The following is a 13,419-nucleotide window of genomic DNA, read 5'->3' on the forward strand; positions in this document are numbered from 1 at the left end:
AGAGGACAGTTCCTGTTTCTTTTAGGATATGGTGATGAAACAGAATATTTGGATCGGTGATAAGGCGTTCTAGTAGGTGCAGAATTAGTGATGTATTACGGGACCGTTCCTGCCCTTTTAGGATAGAGTGATAGAGGAGGATATTTAGATTTTTGATAAAGGCTTTTATGTTTTTTTGTTAGTGGGAGAAACCGCTCCAGGGCAGAGACCTAGCCGAACTGGCTTAGACTGCTGGACAGTCTCTGTCCATGTCAGTGTAAAACTCCGAGGGCTTACCCCTTGACCCCCAAGAAGTGGCCAAGCTTCGACTTACGCAAGGGGTGACGCCCATGAAATTCGAACCTAGACTGCCTGTCAAACGGTTTAGGCCGCATCATACTATGCCAACCTCTTTGGGTCTGAAGACTTTTATGTTGCTGCAAAGCCCAAGCTGGGCGTACTCCTTGGTGGGAAGGGTGTTAGGAAAATTTTAAAATTGATGATTTCTTTCCACCAAAAGTGTTTTAAAAAGTTTAGTCCCATATTTAAGAGAAATCAGTTTTTCTAGTGGTTTAAATACAGACTTTGTTCTCTATTCTTTACTTTGGTAAGCCTTGTGTCCATGGGTGGCTTGCGGACGTTGCTGCGCGCAATGTGGCGTTTTGATGGCACACTTTGCACTTCGCACGCTCGCAGCGGTGCGAGGTGCATATGAGGCACAAATATCCGTTTTGATTTTTCGGTTTTGAGATATCTGGCTGTTTGAAAAGTTTTAATATCATTTATATTGAGTTTAAGGCGCTTTGTGACTGTTGGACGGTTTTGGAGGCCTTTGATTAACAGTCAAAGGTGGGTGACCATTCAGGTACCTTTTCGTCCTATTTTCAAACCGTCAGATTTATGGTCATTAATAACATTTATCGCAAAACGTTTTGGCCTCTTTAAAAGTCTATAAATTCTTCTATTTTCGTCTTTTGAAGATCAGAATCTCTGACTCTCCAGTTTTCTCCTTTCTTTCTTCTCGGTTTGGCATGCAGAGTTCATGTGTGGGAGAGGTCATCTGTTCTTGCGAAGCAGTGACTCTCTTGAGGTTCAAGCCTAGTTGTATCCTGGGAACTCAGTCGTAACAAAACCCTTTTTCGCATCTTCGGAATTTCCGGAGTGGGGCGATTGAAGTTCTAAAGATAGTGATCTTAAGAACGTGCCTCTAGGCTTGAAATCTCTTTTCAGAAATCCAATTTTCACCAGGTTGGTATAACAATTTTAGAACTTCAATTATGGCCTCTGGTTCGACATCTAACTCCATCAATCTGCTTAGTCGTGACCTTGAAAAACTTGATCGATTTGATGGGTCAAACTTCAAGCGGTGGCAATCAAAGGTATCTTTCTTGCTGTCCGAGCTGCATATCGACTATGTCTTCAAAAAGCCCTGTCCCACTGTCGTTGCTGGAGAAGTTGAGACAGAAGAACAGAAGAAAGAGCGAGAGAAGTGACATACTGACAACTACAGATACAAATGACATATTCTGAACACTTTAGCCGATTCACTCTTTGACCTGTATTCACCATTGGAGTTGGCTGGAGAGTTGTGGAATGCTCTCGAGATCAAGTACAATGCAGAAGATGCTGGTAACAAAAGGTTTATCGTAGATCAGTATGTTATTTTTTCTATTGTTGATGATAAGCCAATACTTGCTCAAATTCATGAGATGCAAATACTGGCCTATAAGATCAAAGGAGAATGTATGTATCTTGATGATGACTTCCAAGTTGCTGTCATCATTGGGAAGCTGCCGGATTCCTGAAAAGAATATAGGAATGACCTAAAACATAAAAATGAGAAAATCACTTTAGATGGCCTTCTTAAGGACATCCGAATTGAGGAAGAGACTCGTCTTCGTGACAAAAAGAATTCGAGTCCTAAAGAAGGTTATCCTAAAGTGAATTTTGTTAGTAACAAGGGTGGAAAAATCATAAAAACCCAGAAAATAAAAAAGAATTTTGTGAAAGGGAAAAAGCCAACTGATAAAAAGAAAATTAGTTGCTATGTTTGTGGCAAGTTTGACCATTTTGCTAGAGAATGCAGAGAACAGAAGAGGACTGGTCCTAAGCCAAATGAGTCAGAAGAAAGGCTTGTTGTTGTAATCTCTGAAACCTTTATGGTGACTGCAAATAATGACTGGTACCTGGATACTGGAAGCACTGTTCATGTGGCAAACGACAGGAACTTGTTCAAGTCGTATGAAGTAGTGGGGGAGGGATGCAATCTCTTTATGGGAAACTCTTTCTCAACTAAAGTGCTGGGAAAAGGGAGTGTGGAAATTAAGTTCACCTCCGGGAAAGTCCTAACACTTGAAAATGTCCACTATGCTCCAGAAGTTCAAAAAAATTTAATCTCTGCAGATCTACTGTCACGAAATGACTTTAAGATTGTTATTGAGTCTGGGATTGTAACTGTGACCAAAGGAAAAATCTTTGTAGGAAAAGGGTTTGCCACTGGTGGTATGTTCAAGATGAGCATAAATGAAGCTACTACTTCTGTTTATATGGTTGACTCCTATTTTCTTTGGCATTCAAGATTAGGACATATAAATTCTCGTTGCACTCATAATATGAATAACTTTGGTCTTCTTCCTTGTCATGTTAGAATAGAACATAAACATAAGTGTGAGACATGCATTCAAACTTAGTTAACTAGACTCTCATTTCCTAGTGTAGAAAAAAATTATAAATTGCTTGAATTAGTGCATTCTGATGTGTGTACGATGGATAATGTTTTAAGTCGTGGTGGCAATAGGTACTTCATTACCTTTATAGATGATTACTCGAAATTTTGTTATGTTTATTTGATGAAACATAAATCTGAAGCATTTTCCAAATTTCTTTTTTATCTTGCTGAAGTACAAAATAGGTTTAAAACAAATATTGTACATTTAAGAACAGATAGAGGAGGTGAATACTTAGGAGAAGAATTTGATAAATTCTGTGGAGATAATGACATTATCCATCAAACTTCAGCACCTAGAACTCCTGAACAAAATGGAGTAGCAGAAAGGAAAAACAGAACACTTGTAGAAATGATGAATGCTATGCTTCTTAATACGGGTTTGCATTCCAACTTATGGGGAGAGGCTATACTTTCTGCTTGTTATATTCTTATTCGAGTTCCTTATTCCAAATATGATAAATCACCTTATGAATTGTGTTTTGGTAAGAAACCTAATCTTAGTTATTTTCGTGTTTGGGGTTGTTTAGCATATGTTAAAATTCCAGAAAATAAAAGGAAGAAGGTTGGACCTAAAGCATTTAAATGTGCATTTGTTGGGTATGCTGAACATAGTAAAGCATATAGATTTTTGGACATTATTAATGATGTTATTGTAGAATCTAGAGATGCATCTTTCATAGAACATAAAAATGCATTTGATTCTCTTCTTGATGGCAACCGGGTTATAGTAGATGAACTTCCTGTAAATGACATGATTGAATATTCTAATGAATGTGTTGATGAACCAGAAATTGAAGTTAGACTCAATAAACGCATTAGAAAACCAACTAATTTTGGTTTTGACTTTTATACATTTCTAATTGAGAATGATCCTGTGTCTTTTCAAGAGGCTATGTCTTCTCAAGATGCTGCCTTTTGGAGAGAAGCTATTAATGATGAAATAGAATCAATTATGTCTAATAATGTTTGGAAATTAGTGGATTTACCTGTTGGTTGCAAAACTATTGACTGCAAATGGATTTTCAAAAAGAAATTAAAAGCTGATGGTACAATCGATAAATTTAAAGCACGTTTGGTTGCAAAAGGCTTTAAACAAAAAGAAGGTATTGATTATTTTGATACTTTTGCTCCTGTAACAAGAATATCTACTATTAGAATTCTGATTGCCATGGCTGCCATATATAAGCTTCAAATCCATCAAATGGACGTGAAAACAACCTTTTTGAATGGAGAATTAGATGAAGAGATATATATGGAGCAACCTGAAGGTTTTGTAGTGCTAGGGCAAGAGCGCAAAGTTTGCAAACTTGAGAAATCCTTATATGGATTAAAGCAAGCCCCTAAGCAATGGCATGAAAAATTTGATAGTTCTCTGGTGCATAATGGTTTTAAAATTCATGATGCGGACAAATGTGTCTACAATAAAGTAGATAGTCGCTCAATTATTATTATTTGTTTATATGTTGATGATATGCTTATTTTGGGTAACAATAGTGAATGCATAAATCAAACAAAAAGATTTTTATCTTCCTTGTTTTGTATGAAAGACTTGGGTGTTGCAGATGTTATTTTAGGAATCAAAATTATAAGAAATAAAAATGACATTGTATTATGTCAATCACATTATATTGAGAAAATTCTTACAAAGTATGGATATCTTAATAGTTCACCAGCATGCACCCCATATGATCCAAATATGAAATTGACTCCTAATGATGGTGCTAGTGTTCAACAATTAAAATATGCCAGTGTTGTAGGTAGCCTTATGTATGCAATGAACTGCACAAGGCCTGACATTGCCTATGCAATGAGTAAAGTGTGTAGATACACTAATAATCCTGGTCATCAACACTGGAATGCAGTGAACAAGATTCTTAGATATCTAAAGCATACTTTAGACTATGGAATTCACTATACCGAGTTTTCTGCTGTTATTGAAGGGTATAGTGATGCAAGTTGGAATACTGGCTTTGAAGATTCCAAGTCTACGAGTGGTTGGGTTTTTACCTTTGGAGGAAGAGCAGTTGCATGGAGGTCTAAGAAACAGACCTGTATAACTCATTCTACAATGAAATCTGAGTTTATTGCTTTGGCATCTGCTTGTAGAGAAGCTGAATGGCTTAAGAATATGCTAGTGGATATTCCACTAGGTGAAAAGCCTATACCTGCTATTTCAATGTTTTGTGATAGCCAATCAGCTATATGTAAAGCAAGTAATATGAAATACAATGGGAAGTCTAGACATATTAGTCTAAGACACAATTTTATAAGACAAATGATTGATGACAATATTATTTTATTGAAATATGTGAAGTCATGTCAAAATTTGGCAGACCCATTTACGAAAGGCCTTTCGAGAGATGTCATCAATAAAACATCGAGGGGAATGGGAATTAAGCCAATTAAGTCATCACCTAAGGATACTCAACCTAGAGCGCTGGAGATCCCACATGCATAGGTTCAATGGGAAACGAATTGGTGAATGACAGATATTGAGCATATTTATGTAAGCCCATTATTGATGTGTGCTCATGAGCTGTAACTAATATGAGGGTTGAGCTAATAGCTCTTAATGAGTTTGTAGGCCTTAAGGCTAAGGTGTGCGTTACAGTACACCTAGACAAACTCACTTATATGAGTGTAGAAATGTGAGCCGTTTCTTATGAGAATTGGCAATTCTCTAGATCACTCATGAATCCAGGAAAACACAAGGCTCTAAATGTGCCAACATGAAATCCACACAATCGAACTTTTGGAAACCTATGTATGATTGAAAACTCCGTTAACAATATAAGGAGCTAAGTTCAAGGTAAATCCACTTAGCACCTTGGTTAATTTAGGTTTTCTTTCAAATAGTGGGGGTTCAAGTCATGCAGACACTCTCACTGATGCATAAGTTTCTATGCAAGCCAAATATATTTTAAAACTAGTGGGGGATTGTTAGGAAAGTTTTAAAATTGATGATTTCTTTCTACCAAAAAGTGTTTTAAAAAGTTTAGTCCCATATCTAAGAGAAATCAGTTTTTCTAGTGGTTTAAATACAGACTTTGTTCTCTATTCTTTACTTTGGTAAGCCTTGTGTCCATGGGTGGCTTGCAGACGTTGTTGCGCATCGTGCAGCAACGGACGCGCCGTTCGCGTGCACGCGCGCGCGCGCAAGGGCGCTTGAGGCGCAATGTGGCGTTTTGATGGCGCACTTTGCACTTCGCACGCTCGCAGCGGTGCGAGGTGCATATGAGGCGCAAATATCCGTTTTGATTTTTCGGTTTTGAGATATCTGGCCGTTTGAAAAGTTTTAATATAATTTATATTGAGTTTAAGGCGCTTTGTGACTGTTGGACAATTTTGGAGGCCTTTGATTAACAGTCAAAGGTGGGTGACCATTCAAGTACCTTTTCATCCTATTTTCAAACCGTCAGATTTGTGGCCATTAATAACATTTATCGCAAAACGTTTTGGCCACTCTAAAAGTCTATAAATTCTTCTATTTTCGTCTTTTGAAGATCAAAATCTCTGACTCTCCAGTTTTCTCCTTTCTTTCTTCTCGGTTTGGCTTGCAGAGTTCATGTGTGGGAGAGGTCATCTATTCTTGCGAAGCAGTGACTCTCTTGAGGTTCAAGCCTAGTTGTATCCTGGGAACTCAGTCGTAACAAAACCCTTTTTTGCATCTTCGGAATTTCCAGAGTGGAGCGATTGAAGTTCTAAAGATAGCGATCTTAAGAACGTGCCTCTAGGCTTGAAATCTCTTTTCAGAAATCCAATTTTCACCAGGTTGGTATAACAAAGGGGTAGAGATTTTAATGGATGGGATGCAGACAATACCGTATTTGATTAATTGGATGTTGGCTAAATGGATTCAAATTCTGATGGTGACAATCTCATACCAGATCTGTATTTTACATGTAAATGGATTTGAATATCTATCAATTTGGACATTTCTCTGATTCAGTAGAAAAAAAACTGTGTGCATCTGATTATTATCGGATATTGTTTTGTCTTACCAAATACAACCGAACGGAATGGAATTCGTTCGGATATCAGGCAAAATCTGGTTCATTGACATCCTAGTAAGAGGGGCTCCAATGTTTTATCAACCGGAGGCTGCCAATGTGCAGTCAATGATGAAGTTTTTTTTCCTTGGCCTAGCAAAAGAAAAAAGAAATCAATGAAAAAAAGACTCATTCATATGGTGATTGCTGATTCTCAATAGATTCTAAGATCATGCAAGCGGGCAGAATGAGGGTATTTTGGTGATTTAGCAAAAGGAAAGGTTTTTTTTTTTTTAACAAAAATGTGGTATAATTTTACATGTATTATCATTACAGGGTTGGAAAGTTTCTCAGGATTAGTTAGTGTCTAATGATTTAATATTTCTCTAAAATGCATGTGTTATTAAATAATGACATCCCTCTTTGAGGTTTCAAAAAATCAAGACAAAGAATACTGTAATTTTCAAATGCTCACCAAACTTGTAATCTTAATTAATATACCCAACATTGTTTTCACAGTTTTCAAAAGGCTCCAATTTTTCTGCCACACTTGGCTTAATCTTTTTTTTTTTCATAGAAAGTTGGGGTTAGGCGGACCCCTACCAGTTTATTATGAAAATATTAACATAATTAAATCGAAGGAACCCTGTCAGGGTTCATGTTACACCATTGTTCATCTCCCTCCGTGATGGCCATGAGCACGAGGGTTTTCGCAAGAACATTAAACTCAAATGGAATGTAGTGGATCAAGCTTCTATCAAACTTCCATAAATGATGAATCAAGAAAAGCATATTTGGTGGAGAACTGAATGGTGTGTCTTGGCACAGAAGTCAGCCTTCCAATGCCAGATAAAGAGTAATGGCTGCCATAGGGTGATGTTTAGTTGTTTACACCAGATTAGACTCGCTAAATGGTGTTTAGGATGAGAGTTCCTACTCACCATCCAAGCTAATTTGGTGGAGAACAAATCACTGTTCTGAAGTGAGATATTATCTTGTTCAGTCTCATGAATGTTGGAATTATAAGCAAGACTCATCATTTTCTCCCCTCATTTACTTGTCTTGGGAACCCGTTTTACATTAAAGCTATTTATAGTTTTCTATGCAAACTCTTTGGGTTCCTCTCCCATTTATTTCTTTTTCTTGGAAATGTAATAGTCTTTTAGTTTTTCTATAGTAGGAATTTACTATGTAATTAAATTCTGGTTAGGCTTGAATGCTATATATATAGCAGCCATGTATCATCATTTTGACAAGTCATTGAAATGTATTGAAGCTTTTTGTAGTCTTCTCCTTCTCTTGCATCATTTATGTGTGATTTCATTCTAGAGAACAATCTTCTTCTCTAGTTTATTGTTTTATTTCCAACATAGTGGTATTAGAGCTAGGATGACTTCCAATAGCTTGGTTTCAACCGCAAGTTCCTTGCTTTGCTGGAAAAAATTATAACAAGTGGAGTATTCAAATGAAGGTGCTCTTTGGCTCTCAAGATCTATGAGACATCGTCAAAAGTGGCTTCGATGAGATGGACAATGTGGAGGGCATCACTCAACGACAACAAACTGAGTTGAAGGAAAACCGGAAGAAGAACAATAAGGCTTTGTTCTATATTTATCAAGTTGTTGATGAAGCCATTTTCGAAAGGATATCCTCGGCGGAATCGCAAAGGTAGCATGAGATACTCTCTATACAACATACAAAGGAGAAGACAAGGTAAAAATGGTGAGACTCCAAACTCTTAGAAGTGAATTTGATTCTTTAAGAATGAAAGAATCTGAAATGATTGAAGCTTTTTTCAATCGAGTCTTCTCCATTGTTAATCAAATGCGAGTAAATGGTGAAAAACTTGAAGATCAAAGAGTTGTTGAAAAAATATTGAGGAGCTTAACTCACAAGTTTGAACATATTGTTGTTGCTATAGAAGAATCCAAAGACTTATCCACCTTGTCCATTGATAGTTTAATGGGATCACTTCAATCTCATGAATTTCGTATAAAGCAATTTGATTTTCCTCCAATCGAACAAGCTTTTCAGACACAACTCTCTATTTGTGGTGGTACTCGAGGACAAAGAGGAAGAGGATATGGAGGTGGTAGAAATCAAGAAACGAAAGAAGATGATTGTGATTCATCTTATTCTATGCGAGGAAGAGGTCAAGGTAGAGGTCGAGGTCGTGGTCGCTCTCTCTCACAAGTTCAATGCTTTCATTGTCAGAAGTATGGTCACACCATAAAGTTTTGTAGAAAGCGATTGATAGAAGAAAACCAAAAGGAGGTAACTTTCATGCATGAGAAAAATAAAATTCTTGATGATGATATTCTCTTTCTTGCTTGTGATACCAAAGAAGAAACACATGATGAAGTATGGTATATTGATAGTGGTTGTAGTAACCACATGACTGAAAACAAAAATTTATTTGTGGACTTAAATGAAATGGTCCAAACTGAAGTTAGAACAGGTGATGATAATAGGCTTGCGGTCAAGGGACGCAGTGATATTCTTGTTAAAACTAACCTTGGAAACAAGTATGTCACCGATGTCTTCTATGTTTCAGGCCTCAAACACAATCTTTTGAGTGTTGAGCAACTTATTCTAAAAGAATATGATCTTCATTTCAAAGGAGAAATATGTGAAATTAAGGACAAGAATAATGCTCTCATAGACGAGGTGAAAATGACTCAAAACAAAATGTTTCCATTTATATTTCAAAATGCTGCTCTTCCTTGCTTCAATGCTATTAGTAAAGATTCATCATGGTTGTGGCATCTTCGATATGGACATTTGAACTTCAGTTCTTTATCTCTTATGTGCAAAAACCATATGGTTAGACGCATGCCTAACATTCATCAGCAAGACAAAATTTGTGAAGGTTGTGTTCTTGGGAAACATCATAGAGACTCTTTTCCTGTTGACAAATCTTGGCGAGCATCAAAACCACTTGAGTTGGTTCATTCTGATCTATGCGGCCCTATGCGCACCACATCTATTGGAGGTAATCGTTACTTTTTAACATTCATTGATGATTTCAGTCGGAAGACATGGGTTTATTTTCTAAAAGAAAAATCTGAGGTGTTCAAATATTTTAAGCAATTTCTGACATTTGTTGAAAAGCAAAGTGATCTCTCTATTAAAGCCTTGCGTACTGATCGTGGGGTTAAATATATGTCAAATGAGTTCGAGGAATTCTTGAAAGAGAAAGGGATCCGTCATCAGAAGACTACTCGGTACACACCTCAACAAAACGACATTGCGGAAAGGAAGAATCACACGATCATGGAGATGACAAGAAGTATGTTGAAATCTAAAGGTATGCCTAACATATTCTGGGCTGAATCAGTGGTATGTGCTATCTATCTTCTTAATCGTGCCTCCACTAAAAGTGTTCAAGACCTAACTCCACAAGAAGCTTGGAGTGGGCAAAAACCATGTGTTGCTCACTTGAAAGTATTTGGAAGCATATGTTATTCTCATATTCCTGATGAACGAATGAACAAGCTTGAAGATAAATCTGAAAAATGTATCCTCGTTGGGTACAGTGAATGCTCAAAGGCTTATAAGCTTTACAATCCAATCACCAAGAAAATTATCATAAGCAGAGATGTAAAATTCAATGAAGAAGAATCTTGGAATTGGGATGGAGAGAATGAAAATAAAAATTCACATTTCATTAATAAGGAGGAGAGTCATGAACCAAGTAGTGATGGAGATACTTCACTCTCCTCCCCATCTACGCATTTATCACCATCTTCAAGGAGTTCTGAATCTACTCCTATGAAGACAAGAAGTCTTCAAGAAATTTATGAAACAACAAGAAGAAATCTTGAGGAAGACTTGGTGAATTTTGCTTTATTTGCGGACGCCGATTCAATTACTTATGAAAAAGCGACTCAAGAAGAAAAGTGGAGAATTGCTATGAATCAAGAAATGGACTTCATTGAAAGAAATCATACTTGGGAGTTGACTAAGCTCCCAAGAGGGCACAAATCTATTGGCGTCAAGTGGGTATATAAAACAAAGTTCAACTCAAATGGAGAAGTTGAAAAATGCAAAGCTCGACTGGTGGTAAAAGGTTACAAGCAAAGGTATGGCGTCGATTTTAATGAAGTTTTTGCTTCTGTAGCTCGCCTTGAAACAATTCGCATGGTGTTAGCTTTGGCTGCTCAAAGAAAATGGAAGGTCTTTCAAATTGACGTAAAATCAGCATTCTTGAATGGTCTCATTGAAGAAGAAGTGTATATTGATCAACCTCTGGGTTATGTAAAGAAGGGTGAAGAAAACAAAGTGTGTTGATTGAAGAAGGCTTTATATGGGCTGAAACAAGCGCCAAGGTCTTGGAATAGTCACATTGATGGATACTTCTTGAGGAATGGTTTCAAACGGTGTCCTTTTGAGCATACTATGTTCATCAAAGAAGGCAATCAAGGAAATTTCTTAGTCATATGCTTATATGTTGATGATTTAATAATTACCGACACTAATGCAACCATGTGTGAAAATTTTAAGAAGGATATGATGCACGAATTCAAAATGACTGACATGGGGCTTCTTCATTTTTTTCTGGGCATTGAAGTAAAACAAGCTGAAGATGGAATATTTATATCTCAAAAAAGGTATGCTGAAAATATATTGAAGAAATTTAGAATGGAGGGTGTTACACCTCTTAATACTCCCATGGAAGTTGGCTTGAAACTTAGCAAAAATGATGGTGAGAGAAAGATCGATGCAACTCTCTATAGAAGCCTTGTTGGTAGTCTTATGTACTTGACTGCTACAAGACCTGATCTTATGTTTGCTGTCAGCATGATTAGCAGATTTATGAAATCTCCTTCTAATATTCATTGGGACATAGGCAAAAGAATTTTGAGATATGTGTGTGACACTATCAATTATGGAATTCATTATAAATGTGTCGAAGATTCAAAATTGGTGGGTTTTTGTGATAGTGATTGGGGTGAAAACAGAGATGATAGTAAAAGCACTTCAAGTTTCATTTTTCACATTGGCTTAGGTGCAATCTCGTGGGCATCGAAGAAGCAAACAGTTGTGGCTCTCTCCACATCCGAAGCTGAGTATATTTCATTGGCTCTTGCTAGTTGTCAAGCTCTCTGGCTAAGGTGGATTCTTCATGAGCTGAAGCATCCTCAATATAAAAGCACTCTTCTGTTTTGTGACAATAGTTCAGCCATAGCACTCACCAAAAATCCAGTTTTTCATGGCAAAAGCAAGCATATTCGAATCAAGTATCATTTCATTAGAGACTTGGTCAAAGATGGAGATGTCAATGTCAAGTTTTGCAAGACCCAAGACCAAGTGGCTGATATCTTTACAAAAGCATTGAAGAATGAAACTTTCAACAAATTGAGAGAAAAATTAGGTGTTGTCATAGTCTAGTTTAAGAGGGGTTGTTGGAATTATAAGCAAGACTCATCGTTTTCTCCCCTCATTTACTTGTCTTGGGAACTTGTTTTACATTAAAACTATTTGTAGTTTTCTATGCAAACTCTTTGGGTTCCTCTTCCATTTATTTCTTTTTCTTGAAAATGTAATAGTCTTTTAGTTTTTCTATAGTAGGAATTTACTATGTAATTAAATTCTGGTTGGGCTTGAATGCTATATATATAGCAGCCATGTATCATCATTTTGACAAGTCATTGAAATGTATTGAAGCTTTTTGTAGTCTTCTCCTTCTCTTGCATCATTTCTGTGTGATTTCATTCTAGAGAACAATCTTCTTCTCTAGTTTATTGTTTTATTTCCAACAATGAAGGAATAAAGAGCAATTGTGAATCCAACATTAACAAGAAGCTATTGGATATGCTGGGGAACATCAAGATGCATATCTTGGCCATTGGTGAGGATATATGCCACACTCAAGGGGAGAAGAAATATGTTTAGTGACTTAGTGATAGGCATATCCAGGTAGGTGATTAGAGGCTTCAGAAACAGCCAAGGGTCTAACCAAAAACATGTTTGTTGACCATTACCAACTTTCCACTGAAGTTCATTGTTAATTGAATGGAGACCGTGAGTGACAGTCCTCCATCTGTGTGATCTAGAAGAAATGAAACTAGGAGGATAATTGCTGCTGAGGTACTTGTTTGGAATGATGTTGACCCACATATTTGAAATCTTTTGAATAATCGCTCATCCCAATTTGGAAAGATACATTGAATTGTGTTCACTCAAGGGTTTAATAACCAACACCACCGCCACACAATCCAATAGAGATAACAACGGTATAGAAGGATCCTGTTAGAACCAATCCAATGAATGGGCTGATTCGGCCATTTTCTGAGTGCTTAAAAAGATTGTTGATTGCGTTTGAGCCAAACAAACCTCCAAGCTGTTAGGATCCAGACCAGCCACAAGAATTTTCATTTCTTACCCTTGGAATCAAGGTGTCTCACAATCAGAACCTGTCTAGAAAAAACCAGATGATCCCATGACAAATTGAGATCGCACCATTTCTGCTGCAATAAAAACCTAATAAATTTACATTCCTAGAACAGGTGTTGGGTGTTGGAGCCTGCGCAAGAGATGAGACGGAACATACCTGAAGCGGCCATGTTCGGTTGATAATGGCTGATGAGTGAACCCGATCTCTAAGATGTTCGTCTCCTCAGTCGGTCTCCGCCCTTGATGAGCGTAGACCCTCCAGCAACGGTGAGTAGGATCCCAATCCCAGAGCAATCAACTGTGTTGATTGTTTTCTGTTTTCTGCAC

This window comes from Nuphar pumila, chromosome 17, assembly GCF_984573655.1.
Source record: "Nuphar pumila chromosome 17, dmNupPumi1.hap1.1, whole genome shotgun sequence".
Lineage (NCBI taxonomy): Eukaryota > Viridiplantae > Streptophyta > Magnoliopsida > Nymphaeales > Nymphaeaceae > Nuphar > Nuphar pumila.